The sequence below is a fragment of the Thunnus albacares genome, chromosome 5 (genome assembly GCF_914725855.1).
Source record: "Thunnus albacares chromosome 5, fThuAlb1.1, whole genome shotgun sequence".
Lineage (NCBI taxonomy): Eukaryota > Metazoa > Chordata > Actinopteri > Scombriformes > Scombridae > Thunnus > Thunnus albacares.
Genome location: NC_058110.1, coordinates 18,529,132 through 18,543,650, shown reverse-complemented (window position 1 = coordinate 18,543,650; position 14,519 = coordinate 18,529,132). Strand labels below are relative to the sequence as shown.

General features: G+C 38.4%; 1 long non-coding RNA gene across 2 annotated transcripts in view; it reads right to left on the bottom strand.

Annotated features, from left to right (window-relative positions):
- Positions 1–14,035, bottom strand: part of LOC122981858 — a 57,963-nt gene extending 43,928 nt beyond the window's left edge. For both annotated transcript variants that reach the window (XR_006403351.1, XR_006403350.1), the window contains exon 1: positions 13,597–14,035. This is a non-coding gene — a long non-coding RNA (uncharacterized LOC122981858). The remainder of the gene's footprint in view (positions 1–13,596) is intronic.
- Between the last annotated feature and the right edge of the window lie 484 nt (positions 14,036–14,519).

Sequence of the window (14,519 nt, the reverse complement as noted above, 5' to 3'; positions counted from 1 at the left end):
GGAAGAGGAGGAGAGCAGACAGCGTTGAACGAGGTGGAGGAGGATCTCCTGTACACAACACTGTCAACCACGGGCAGCTCTCGGGATTGTAAATAGGAATATACTGAATGATGGAGTCAAACGTCCTTCAGCTTTGCAACAGAATCAGTCATCTTTAAATATGCTGCACAAACTGAAAGAAATCGTATAAGACAGATGGTCACACTTAATTTAAGTCTGTCTGTTTAGAATTTATAAGCAGTATACAAACATTTAATAGTAATTAATTGCAAGTATAAGGACATTTTTAAATTTTAATGTGCAGTATTTGTCAACAATTATAACCTTGCATATGAAAACATATTTTACAGTATTATTGCTGTGTTTTACTATATTGTCATTCTTCAACTACATTATAATTTGTTATAAACCATTTATCAACTGTTTGTACGCTGCATATAAATGCTAAATAAGGGGACCTGAAGTAGGGTTGTGTATCGTTCACATTTGAATCGATACCAGTAACTGGAATTTGGTACTGGTACCCAACAGTACTTTTTTTTGGTACTTTAATCTCTCTGTAATAATAAAGTTGTTTATTATAGAGAGACTATATGTAAACATATGGTCTAGGGCTGTTGGAATGGATTTCGGGAGTAGAATATAATTTGAATAGTAAAAAAAATATACTAATTGAATGCTGAAATTAATATTCAAATGTGTATTTTTTTATTTTTTTATAAATGTGTTGGGTAACATTAGCGAATCTTGCCCTACTCGCCTTGGCCTGCTTTTGTCACATCTGATGAACAATAGCGTTTTCTGAGCGTGACTGAATCACAATCTCAAGTTCAATGTGCTAACGTAACATCATAATATCAGAAATGGCAGAAAGTGAAGCACCTACTGAGATCACCACTCCTCCTTTTTGGATTTCCATCAACAAATGGAAAAATTTCTAAAAAGTAGGCCCACAGTAAAAGACAGGTGGAACTAGTTTGAACTACTTTATATGCAGTTAGACGATAAATCAGCATAAAACAGCTGTCAGCAGGTGTCCTGAATTCTTCCAAGAAAGAGAGAGAGTGTTTTCTTTTTCCGCTGCAGCGCAACTAAACTATTTCAGTAATAGTTTTGGCCAATGAGACACTGTTGGATGTTTACATTTCTTAAAATAAAAGACCAAAATGTTGTTTTCTACCTTTTTTTTCTGTTGTACCGAATCATACCGAACTGCGTACCATTACATCCCTACTTTACAGCATAGACAAGGCATGTAGCACAAAAATATAGGAGCGCTCGAGACAGTCTGAGGCGAAGGAGCGCTAGCCACAGACCGTCTCTAGTTTCGTGGCACTGTTTACTGTACAGGACATCAGCTACTAGACATCACAGCTCTCCACTTAACTCGTCACTTGCCTCCAGTCTGCCGCTAGCTACCTTTAAATAGCTATTATGTGGCAACATTTACAAAGAGTAAGCCAACCTTTAAAACGAAAACCACTGATGAAAATGAGGACAAAGCACATAAAAAAAGAAAGTGGTAAGAAAGTATTATGCGTAGGCTGTGGTGATGAGTTGTTCTGTGAGTTTGTATTCAATATAATACCTATTATCTCAATGAAATGTACTGAAATGAATGTATATGTGATGCAAAAAGGCAATTTATTATTTTGGTCAGTAAAAATTGGATTTTTTCACCTACTAGTCCTCTTGGCAGGTGATTGAAAAAGTTCATTTTTACACTGCTTACAATATATAATTGCTCAGTGTCAAAACATAACTACTGTAAATACATTCAAATATGTTAGATAGCTGAACAGCTGCATTACAGCCTTTCTTTAATAATTTCCTATAATATTTCCTAGTATGCTAGAGGCAGAGAGGGATATCAATGTGAGATTTCTGTGGCTGGAAGGTTTGGACAGATTTTGGACAGTCTAGTCTTTCTTCATCTGTACTATGGACATAAAACTGAATTTCATATGTATTTTTTCAACCAGCAGCAGCACTTTGGAAGTGTGGTCAACCTGCAATAATGAAATAGTGGTAAAGTAACTGTTTTCCACCCAAAGCATCCCTGCTCGCATCACTTGCCAGCATGAGCTGTCAGTGTAGATATCATTAATTGAGGCTGCTTGCTGTTATTTTCTTGTTTGTGCTGCTTCATGGGTCACTAGCTCCTAATACTGTGCATTAGAAAATAGGTTCCAGTGATGCAACAGAGCACAATGGGACATTCATTACAGTGTACCTGGAAAGCAACTTGTTACTATAAAATAAGCATTATAAATAGATGTGACTTTATATACCGTAGCTGATATCCAACCATTAAAAAGGCTTTGGTAGAGATCCTGATCCAATAAACAAGCTTGGGACATACCTAGATAGGTCATGTGTAACATAGCAGGTGAGGTGAGACAGTGTACTTTCTCCTATTGCATGAAAAATACACCCAACACAAGTCTAACATTAAGGATTTAATTTTAAAGTTTAAAGAATCAGTTGACTTGATTAAAAATATTCCTAAAGAGCAGCTCAAGAAACCAAATATACCAGCTGTGATAGAGTATACCTATCCATACTAAAGATATGATCTCACTGTACAGTACAGTGCATTAAACATATGCTCCAACTAAATAAAAACAGCACATTAACTGTGTCAATATTTCCACCTGACCCATTCAGCCTAATGTGCCTATTACTGAAGAATGCTAACAACGCTAACAAGCAGTCATGTTATGTAAAAGACAGATGTACATTGTTAGTCATCTTTTTCAGATGTTTTCAAAACACACAGTACCATAAAAAAAGAAAAAAAAAACTTTTTGGCTTGTTCTTCCAAAGACAGTTGGAAGCAGGAAGACCAGATTGTCATTATCACACATATCTCACAGTTAGTCTCATAAAACTGTTATCCCCTCAGGTTTCACTCCTACACAAACACCACAGAGTTAGGAGGCCCCTGACTGACACATGTCTCAACTGTTAAAATATGTTAATGGAAAGCGTTACAAATTAATTAGAAGAGAGAAAATGTTATTTGTTTTCAATTGTGCAGTTTTTTGCAGTTTTTTTTCAATGCTTCTATATACTTCTATATACTTCTATATACTCAGTGGTCCCTTTTCTGTTATTTTATTTTCTCCATTCAACATTGTTTTTCCAATCTTCTTTTCTTAATCCACCCCCAACCCTTCCTCCTGTCTCCTTCTTTTAGCTCTGCAGTTCTAATTAAGTGGGCTGTCGAGATGACATTTGCTGTTAAATGAGTCTCATGTCCTTCCCTTTCTATTAGCTCTATGTGTGTGTGTGCACAAGTGTGTGTGTGCTTTGATTTTGCATGTGTGTGTCTATATATATATATAAAATATAGATAAAATAATGTTTGTGTGCTATGTATACATGCTTCCATGTTTGTCTCACATGGTGTGTCGGCATATTTGCTTGTGTGCGTTTGTCTCACCCTGGGCGCAGGCCAGAGGTGCTGATTGCCAGTTGACCGCGGGGCTATTTTAAGGCCCAGTTTAATTTGTGGTGATTGATTGTGATAATTAATTTGCCGTAGGTAGATGATTGTGGTAATTAATTTGCTGCAGCTTGATGATTAAGGGTTGCTGGTGTCCCGTTGTGACCAGCACTGTTTGGCCGATTAGCTCCTTTGCTGCCATATTCATTTATTGTTAGAGTACACCCCTGTTCACAGCTGTAGCGTGGGCCCACAAAGCATGTGACCTCAACAAGAAAAACTTTGGGCTATCTATAGTCTCACTAAACATACAACAATAAATATAACAATAATCCTGGAAATGAGAAACTAAATATAACAATAAATTCTGCAATATTGTAACTGTATCCTATACTGTCACCTTTTATGCATAGACTGGATTCTCCTTTTTGTATGGAGTCACTTCAAATGCATCTCATTCAGATTAAACAACTAACATCTCCCATGTTTTCCTCTAAAACAGTATTGGAAAACTTTAGTTTTATCACAACTCTAATCTCAGCTCACAAATGCACACATATTACTGAGAAGTTGGCACACATGGATGTGAACACTGGGGGTATTTTTTTTTCTGTTTTCCATAAAGTCTTCAATATATTCTCTTAATATATTTTATTCCTATATTACAACACAGACTCTTAGATATCTGCACAGCACGATAGTAGAAATATTGCTATCCTTCATTTGCCTGGTATTCCCCATAGTCACGGCAGGATTGGTGAGATGGAGAGCTACTCCATCCAACCAAATGAGACTTGCTGCTCAAATGAGAACGAATGGCTTTTCTAACAGCGATATTATTAAACACACAGCACTAGTGTTTCAAACGCATTAGTGGGACTGATATGAAGTTGTTCGGCTGGCTGGCGGAAACAATGAACTCTGGCTAACGTTATTAATCTGAATCATAAATCTATTTCTCATCTGGTCTATCAAATAATGAGGTAGGGGAAACCAAGCAAGGTTTTCCATTAAACCGTGTAAAGCCATACAATAGCGTAGATGTTCACACAAACGCACATTTTTGCACAGATGTACACACACACACAAGACAAAAAGAGCAAGTAAAATGGAAGCAAAATGGGAAACAGTGGAGGGAGAATAGTTTTTTGACATCTTTATTTAAGAAATTCATTTATGCATGGCCCAAGATGGACTTGGGTTTATTGGTCAGGCATGTGATTGGCAAAGGACAAGAAAGCAGTAAAAAAAAAAACAGCGCAGAGCACAATAGATTTTACTTGAGGGCTTTTCAGTGCTAGCCTGGCCATGAGTCTGTGTATGCTGAAAATCAAGATAATGGAAATGATCTTTAGAATGTAAGAATAGTCAATTCCCCTCATTTGGTCTGACAAAGAAAAGCAAGATAAATTATTTCTAGTGCTATAATTACATAAATAAAGTAATAAATATCGAAATAATGTATTTATGTTGACATTCAGTTTGTTGACTGTTTGTGTGACTATCCGCTTTGCGCAAAGCAGAAAACTTATTAAGTGTTGAAATTGCACAGATATATACAAGTTAGTTCAAGTGAAACTACGTGTGATCCAAGTGCCTTGATTTACAGTTCATAATGATCCTGCGGCACTTATCACAAAGAGTAAGGGGTTCCCCGGTGTCCTCGCAAAATTCCCAACCTAGCGCTCTCCTTTCGGCCACCTAATTACCCCCTGTGAAAGTGGCTCAATGATTCCCTTCTTCTCCACCTAAAACTGATGTGTGGTGAGCGTTCTGGTGCAAAATGGCTGCCATGCATTGCCCCAGTGGTTGCTACACATTGGTGGTGGTTGAGGTGAGTTTTCCCCTCTTTACTGTGAAGCACTTTGGGTATCAAGATAAAGCACTATATAAATGTAATCCATTTTTTTATTATTACTACAATTCCAGCACCTCCTCTCACTGGCTGAGGCACAGCCATCATACTCTAGCCTTGTGTCCTGCTTTGGAAACAGCCGCTGCACTGATGGACTTCACTGTGGATTTCCCTTCATGGCTATCATGGTCATAAGGAGATGCTGCTGATTTTTCATATTGGTTGTAAAGCCAAACACTGAACCTCACTGCTGAAAACACTTCAATTCAGCAATGCTTCACAGCTAAACATGCAATTACCTGCGTCTAAAGCGCCAACGGACTGGTAAACGCCAGTAAATAGTCGGCCCCATCAAGTGGGATGAACTAAATTAGCCGACAGCTAGCATTAACGCTACTTGAAAGTAAAATTATACATTCTCTTACACAGTGGCCAGAAATACTATTCACCTATGACAAAAGAAAGTAACAGAAACAAGGCGCCTGTCAAAACCTACTCATACTTTTTTTCCCTACAAGCACAACTGTGTTGTTAGCTAGCAGCTAACAGCTGCTTGTACTGTGAAAACCACGCGCAGCAAATAAACACAAACGTGCATGCTCACTTCGTCTTATTAAATACACCAAACAGCGTGCACATAATTCCGCTGCAAACCCCACTTACCAGCAATTCCCACTTCACTTAGAGTGAAATCCCAATGATTATGTTATTTCTCCCAGCGGGTTCTCCCCTGTTGTATTCATTAAAACAGCCAAGATGGCACCAGTTGCCTTCCTCCCGCTCACTGCTGTTTGAGCTTGAGCTGAACGCAAACAAAAATTTCATGCACTTCAGCTGATATAGATGTCCTCAAATCCTCTCCATTCCACTCAGGCAGATCATACACCCCCCTCCCCACCCCCTCCAAAATATTTTTTTACAGATCTGCATGATTCAGATGGGTCACATTTTCAGGTCGAAAAATCTGGAATTCCTGATTAATCCAGAAAATTCACATCCCTGATTGGTTTCTTTATTCTGACACAGAATGCAAATGAGAATAATGGAGAGAGAGGGACTTTTTCTATTTGCATCGGGAAACAGTGAGAGGCCTATTTACTGTAAAATGTTGTAATGAAATTAGAGCAGGGATTTTGATTATCAGTACTTTCGGGCTGCAAGGAAACAGCTCAAACAACAAATGAATCATTAGCAAGAGGGGTAGAAAACAGTTTACCAAACTAACAAGCACTGCAACATTTCATGAGAAGCAGAGTACATTCACTGCTGTTTGGTTGGAGTTTGTACTTTTGTGTGTCTGACTAGCACCAATCTGTGCAAGCACTCATGCTGAAACAGTCCAGTGCATATCAAAATGATACCTACATGGTGTGTGCATGTGTGCTGTCTGTGTGTGTGTGCTAAAGGTAAATCATAGAAAGAGAAACCAAGACAGACAAGAGGCACATGGAATAAATCTGTGCAACAGTTTCTTTGAAAATGATCAAACACTCTGTATTAAAGCTGAATGATAATTCAGTGCTTACTCAGAGAGAAACTAGAAACCTGTGAGTCTCTTGTATCATTCCCACCTTGAAGCTACTCAAAATGCATGAACTGATACAAAGAACTAACTAAATGTAAATGTTACTCTGTCCACATATCAAATATTTCCATAGCTTATCTATTATGTTTACCTGACCTACTGTACAGAGAACATGAAAAGTGTGAAGTTTTAGCTCCAGTTTTAGCTCAGCTCTAGTTGGATTATAGAGGCATGGTGATATTGGTTTGCCATTCCTTTGAGAAATAGATCTACAACTTCTGGCCAGAATGGCATCAAATTTTGCATGGATACTAACTATCTCAGAAATATGATGATGTTTGTCATGATGATGACTTAAATGATGCCCTGAACCTTCATCTAGCAATACCATGAGGTCAACAAGACTAACAGCCGAAATACACCAGGCACGGAGACGACAGGTCACATAGGCAGGGGGGAGTTTTACCTGCCACACACACAATGTCTTTGCGTGCCAGCGATTGAATTTTCTCACAGTGACAATGCTCAAATGCTGATGTTAATCAGGTGTAATGTTTACTATATTCACCATCTTAGTTTAACGTGGTAGAATATTAACATTTGCTGATTAGCATGTCACACAAAGCTGATGGGAACGTGATTATTTTGGCAAGTGTTCAGTCATAAATCAAAGTACTGGACAAATTAAAATTCTGACCTGATGATGGTGCTAGGGGAAAAGTCAAGGGTTCACCAAAGGTATTACTATTCATCCCAAAGGGGACAGGGATGTCTGCACAAAAGTTCATGACAATCCATCCAATAGTTCTTCAGATATTTCAGTCTGGACCAAAGTGGTGGACCGACAGATGGATATTCAAATCCCTAGTCATGCCACTAGAATATCCACTTACACTTTGGTCTGTGACGTGATATTTTGAAAACTTATAAGTAGATTTCCATAAAATTTGCTACTTATGGTCCCCAGTGAATGAATCATACTGTTTGTTACATACTGATTTGCTGACCTTTCCTCTTGGGCCATGAGAAGTACACAGTTTGTACTTGTACACAAAAAATATACCAAAAACTGCCATGTAATTTACTGAGAAACAAGGGTAAACATTGATTATTATGATTATTATGTGGAAGACACTGTATCTCATGATCCTACTGGCAGATTGTCATGAACATTTGTTGATAATATTCAAGTTTTCAAATGCATAAACTAAGGCTGGGCAATATGGTGAAAATTTTATCACAGTAATTTATCAATATTTATCACAAAAGTCAGTATTTCTTCCCTTAAGCCAGAGTAGTTAAAGTAGCCAGAGTATTTCTACATCACCAACGTCTTTTACCTTCTTTATTCACAACAGCTCTGTATGTTTAAGGTTGACTGTAACTTATTCACCATATATCAACATTTCTAATTTCCTTATCAGGGAAATTTTATGTTTTGGTCAGTGTTCATATCATTTATTTTGCTCATCCCTACCATTAACCCTAGTTTAAACAACCACATGGCTTTTCCTGTCAAAATGTAAATAGGTGGTAGCACTTATTATTAGGGAAACACGTGCTGGATGAAAATGCTGATTTGTATGTCCTTTAATGCACCAATCTTACAATAAACTCATTTTACATGCACTCTAATTGTTTTTGTCTAATCATTTTAAATCAAATGGGAACATAATTATATTTCAAACAGGAACAGTCTTCACAGGTCTGTATTAACATGTTTTGTATTAGCTTTTCAATCTGAAAGGTTGCTAGAACATGAAAGCCTGCAAACTATATCACTTTAAATATATCTTTTCTCATCTGTTTTTTAAAATTCAGCGTTAGTCGGTTTGATATTTTCCACCTTTATGAAGTGCCTCAGCATAATTATTTTGCTGAAGTTGGGCCTGCATATTAAACTGACTCTGGATTCTGGATTAGCATTTCATTTGAGTGAACTTTAAAATGTGCAAATGCCATTTGCCTTTGTTTTAATAGCAAAGGTTTCCACTGATTCAAGTGAAAAATGTCAGATTCTCTTGACTTATATGTGCGAAATACCATCTGTTTACTGTCTACATGCAGAACACCAAAATCAATTCAAGACTGTGTTGAAAATAAAATTACATGATACTGCTGCAGGCAATACATGTGCACGGATGGATGGACATAGACACACATGCACACATACCTCCAACGACTTGATGAGATTGTTATGATTAATAGGGGTGAAAATCACTCGCAATCTAAGAGGCCCATTTGACTCCCCTAACTCCTTCAACACACACATATCACATGCAGAGTGCTCAGCCTTTGGTGCTTAATGGAGCCCTCATATGGGTTATTGATCGGGCGGACCACAGCTAGATTAATTTATTCTTCCAATCAAGCTTTAATTAATAGCAGGACACTGGTAAGACCCCCATTAAAAGTCCTGGTCATTACTCACAGCAGGAACATAGAGGAAACCAATAATCAAAACATGGCTGATGCTCCCTTGTCTCTTATTCAGGACTTCAGCCAGTTGAACCAAGGACACCAGATATGTTTATATTAACAAAGTATTACAAACTAGGTTCAAATTTGAAGACGTAACTATTGTTTGGGAAAGAGAGAAAGACACAGACGTACTAAACAGAAGTACAAATACAGATACATAAAAATATAAATGGGTGCACATGTAATTACACATATACATAAACAAAACAAACAAAAAAATCAACAGTGACCACCAGTGTGAGTGAATAAAAAGAGAAAGGAGGGGTAGGATGAAGATGGCTGGGGACAACAGACAGCTAAGAGGTTGAAATGTGAAAACTGGAGGATTTGCCAGACTCTATTCAGCAGACCATAAATCTCTCATGTTGCCGCTCATGCTCAGAATGATTATGCTAAAAGTGGATATTGGACCTCTTCCTGAAGTTGGTGCCATTAGCAGGAAGGAAGTAAATACTTAGACGCACACACATACAGAAAAGCTTCCTCTAACTGAAATGGGCCTTCAGTCCTGAATGTGTGTATGGCAAGAAAGAGGAGGATGAGAGGAGGGAGAACTTAACAATTAGCGTTCATAATTAGATCAGGGTTATCAGACGGCTCACTGGTCACGGATGATGAAAAGAACACTAATTCAGTTTGTCTCTTCCTCTCTTCCGTTTGCTAAGGGATGGAAAGAGAGAAAGAGGAAGGGTGGGAGGAATGTCCATGTTAAGAATAACTCCAATCAGACATGTGCTAAATCATCTCTGTGGTGTAATTTCATTGCTTACATTGGTTACAATAACTGTCAGCTGAAGAGAGCAGAAACCATCATGGCAATCACATTCTCGCCCATCTACAGCTCTTAGTCACTGCCAAGGTATTTGACTCCTAAATTTTATTCTCCTGTTTCCTGTTTTCTCTCTTACCCTTTTAGGTATAAATACTTCAAACCCCACCCTGGCTGCACCTCAGTTGGAGCTAAATGAGTGTAAACAGCCCTGACTGGGCCACAGTCGGTCGAGTGGCATCGCTGAGGGAGGAGGCGGAGAGATGGATGGAGACACAGACAGAGGAGGAGAAGACAGAAGAGGGGACGTCCACACACTCCTCTCTATAGAGTTCCTTGTGACAAATGACCTCAGTCCTGCCCTCCCAAACATGCAGACACACATGAACTTACTAATCAGTAGTACACATGCAAGCACACACAGACACACACAGACACACACACACACACACAGACACACTGACACAGGCAGGCAGAGACACAGTGATTTATTGTTTAGTCTTAACTATACCTTCTTCAAGTCCTCAAGTAGACAGGATATCGGTGGGGTGTATTTCCTGTTTGGCAGAGTTTTGTTGCCACACCCTACATCCACAATCCTATTCTCATCAATGCACCTCATCAATGGAGTCTAATCATTAAGACTGATTAGGAGACATCTCAGTGTGAAAGGACCTCCACACAACCCATCTATCACTAATGCACACAAGCACACACACATACATCCAGACACACAAATACACACACACACACATACATCCAGACACACACACACACACACATCCAGACACACACACACACAAGCTTCATCCATCACCCCCTGTGGCTGGTCTATCTGAGGTCTCAGTGATTAGTTGTCCTGCCTGGCTGAATTATGATGTTAATAAGTCACCATTAGTTCCCCTATGCACACCCACTTCACACATGTGGGTGAGAGCACATGCACGCACCCACACACACCCACACACACACACACCCACACACACACACACACACACACACACACACACACACACACATACACACACACATACACATACACATACACATACACATACACACAAGCCCAAATCATTCAGCTATATCCATTTGGTTTGGCCATCACACATACAATAGAGTGAATTACTAAAGCATTCACCCCTGTTGACTTTTTACATTATTTCTTGTACTACAAAAATCATTTGAAACTACATTATTTGGATTTTTGTTATGTTAAAAGGCAAACAGAATTATTCATCATAAACCTTGATACTGATAAAAATCACCTTGTGATAAGTTTACCACTCAATTTTTTATATCCACAATATGCCTTTTTCAAGGTGGATATTTTCACTTGTCCTGACAGGAAAAGCACAGGTGTATTAATAACATTAATAACAATTGTATTCCATTTAAGTGAGCCAGTTCCAGGGCCCCAGTATTGTGCTTGCTGTCTCACTCATATGGTTTACCGGGACACTTGAGCCATTTTTGATGTTATTAGTTGCACCTGTGCTTTTCCTGCCATGACAAGTCAAAATGTCTACCTTAAAAAAGTAATGATGACTAATGACCAGCACAGAGCCCACTCAATAGTACTCTTTGCATGCCTCACATGTGTCCAAATAACATAATGGCAAGTCACATCAGGATGAAAAAAAAGCATACAGTACATGGTTGCGAGTAAAAATTTGAGTGTGCAATTGTTGAAAAATATGTGGATGCACCGGTGTGAATGACACTGACTGGCTAAGTACACAGATTCGCTGGGCTTCCACTAATCTGTTATCAAATGTTTTATTTCTCCTTTCTTGTTAGCAAAGAGCAGTGAACAAAACAAACGTCGCCAGCAGCAGGATATATCAGCTTTCGCTCATTAACATTAATTTTGTGAGTAACTTGATGACAGGCCAAAATGAAACTTTGTGTGTCTGAGTGCCCCCTGCAGCCAATCAGTGTCTACACTCAGACAAAGATCATTTGTGAGGGAAAAGACTACACTCTGACTCATTAAGTCATAAGTCTTCTCTAGTAAAACGATTTAGCTGATCACGTCACATCAATTTCAGCAGTCGCATTTTCCCAGTTAAACTTCCATTTGTATATCAATAATTTAAGGTTATCCGATAAAAAGCTCTGACCCAGATCTCCAGTATTTGGAGAAAGTTGCATGTGAAAAATAAGCTCTGCCAAAGTCAATATGCTACTGTTATTTCAGTGTGCCAGATACATATTTAATCAACATTTCATATCTTCTGCTACTATGAACATTTATTGTACCATGAATACTGAGCATCTTTGGCATAAACATGTCTTTTGCAATGAAATTCAGTTCTATCTTATCTCATTTTCAAGTCATAGCTATGGGTTGTGAATATTAATTAGGATGCCACCCAAAACTCTTTTCAAATATTCTGACCTGTAGTTTCTTCAAAAGTTGACCACTAAATCTAAATGGATACAGAAAGGGATTGAATGGATTCAAATTCGATAAGCAGATTCCATACTCAAATCAGATTGAGTAAGCAGATTTGATACTGGATTCAAATCAGTAAAGTGCCCTCAAACTCCTACCATAATTGCAAAGCGTCAAAAGAGTTAGCAGTCTTTATGCTGTTATGCTATATCAGCCTGCCACTGAATATTGTGTGTGCTATATGTTTAATGTTAAAAACTGAGATGCATTAATTTTATTCATCAAAAAAAATACTGTGACCCTAAAAATAAATGTGTGCAGTAACTTCCCTGCCAGAACATCTCAAAGACAGCAACGAAAGGCCAGAAAAAGGACAACAATGCCACTGTGCATGTGACTGAAACAAGAGGAAAAACCATGCAAGCACCAAATGCAAACACTTAGACCAACCAACAAAAATTGTACCACAAATTATATAAAATGTATGTAATATACTATAGAAAGCTTTTGTTTCACTAATGCCCAACCAGCAGTGTGTCCAGTTTGTTTTTAATAAGTTCTATGAATCTGTCACGGAGAGAAAGTCACAAGCACTTATTCTACAGATGGCAGCATAGCAGACATCACTCAAACATGTTAAAACAAAACCGAGAGTCTGATGTGACAATGTGACAAAACACTCAATGCAAATCGGCCAAATAACTAAGAAGGCAATAAAAAACATTATGTAACACATTTGGATTTGCTTCCATACTACTATACTGCCCACACTCCCCAAACACCAATAAACACCATTGTAAATGGAAGGGTTGAGTAGGCAAGGTAGCCAGTATAACTCAGACTTGCAAATACAAAGCCATGATTTTGAATATGCTTGCTGTAAAAACCAAGGTTATAGGTCATTTTTATTCATACGCATTGCACCACAGTTAGCTAATAAGAACACAGCAGTAAAAGTATAACTGTGGCCAAGGTCTAATCACAACAAATCCATTAGCAGTTTAAATACAACTTCCAGAGACACTTTCAGCATGTCACTACAAGCACAGCCATTGGTCCAGCAATGGCACTGCGGCCAACTCAAACACAATTAAACAAACTTGGTGAAAATACCTTTACTTACAGTTTGTAGAGTTGCACTCATCCATCCTCTGTCATGGCATTGTAGAAGTCCTCCCTCACCAATCTGACCTTAAACCTGCGCGGGACTTATAGGCTACTTACAAATGAACGTCGGTAACATTCATGCCCTTGCCAAACGACCTCACACAATGCCGATTAAGCCTATCACAGCTAGATAAATCTCTCTGTATTTCACAGTATACAGAGTTTTTAAATCTCATGTCGGGAGGGACATTCCCGCGCTGGCTGTTTGAATGCGCACCCAGACTTCCGCTGGTCGAGCAAACCAACTTCCGGCTAGCCTTCTGTTAACTTAAATGGGGATAAAATGATTTAATCGTGCGGCTCTTCTAGATTTTCCAAATGCTATCGGACCGAACGGATCAAATTCTGATAGTGCAACGAGTCATTTCGCCTGGGATGTGTGACACTCGCGACAATTAACCCACCGTTTTACAGCTGCAACAGCAGCGACAGAGTAGGCTACGGCGTAGCCTATAACGTAAGTACGTGTTGACAGTGCATTTGTAATTATTCTCATTGCCAGAAGGGGGGGACAAAGGTCCCGCATTCCAGCTTTAAATTAACAGTTACTGAAATTATGACACAGGGTTTGTCCAGGCTTCACTAAGTTAAATTTAAGACTTTTTAAGATATTTTTAATACCACATAGAATACAATTTAATACCTGTCTGATGGTCAAAGTATGATTGTCAATAAAAACCATTAATGATGATAATGGCTAGAATTATTTACCAAGTGCAATGTGAAATAAATGTAAATTTATTTAAATGTATTTTGCATTGTTGTCATCACTTCCTGGCAGTATATAACAAACATTCCCAATAATATAACTAATTACCCATTAATCATGACCTCGACATGGATAAGCGGCAGAAATAGGTGATGGGTCACCGGTTATGA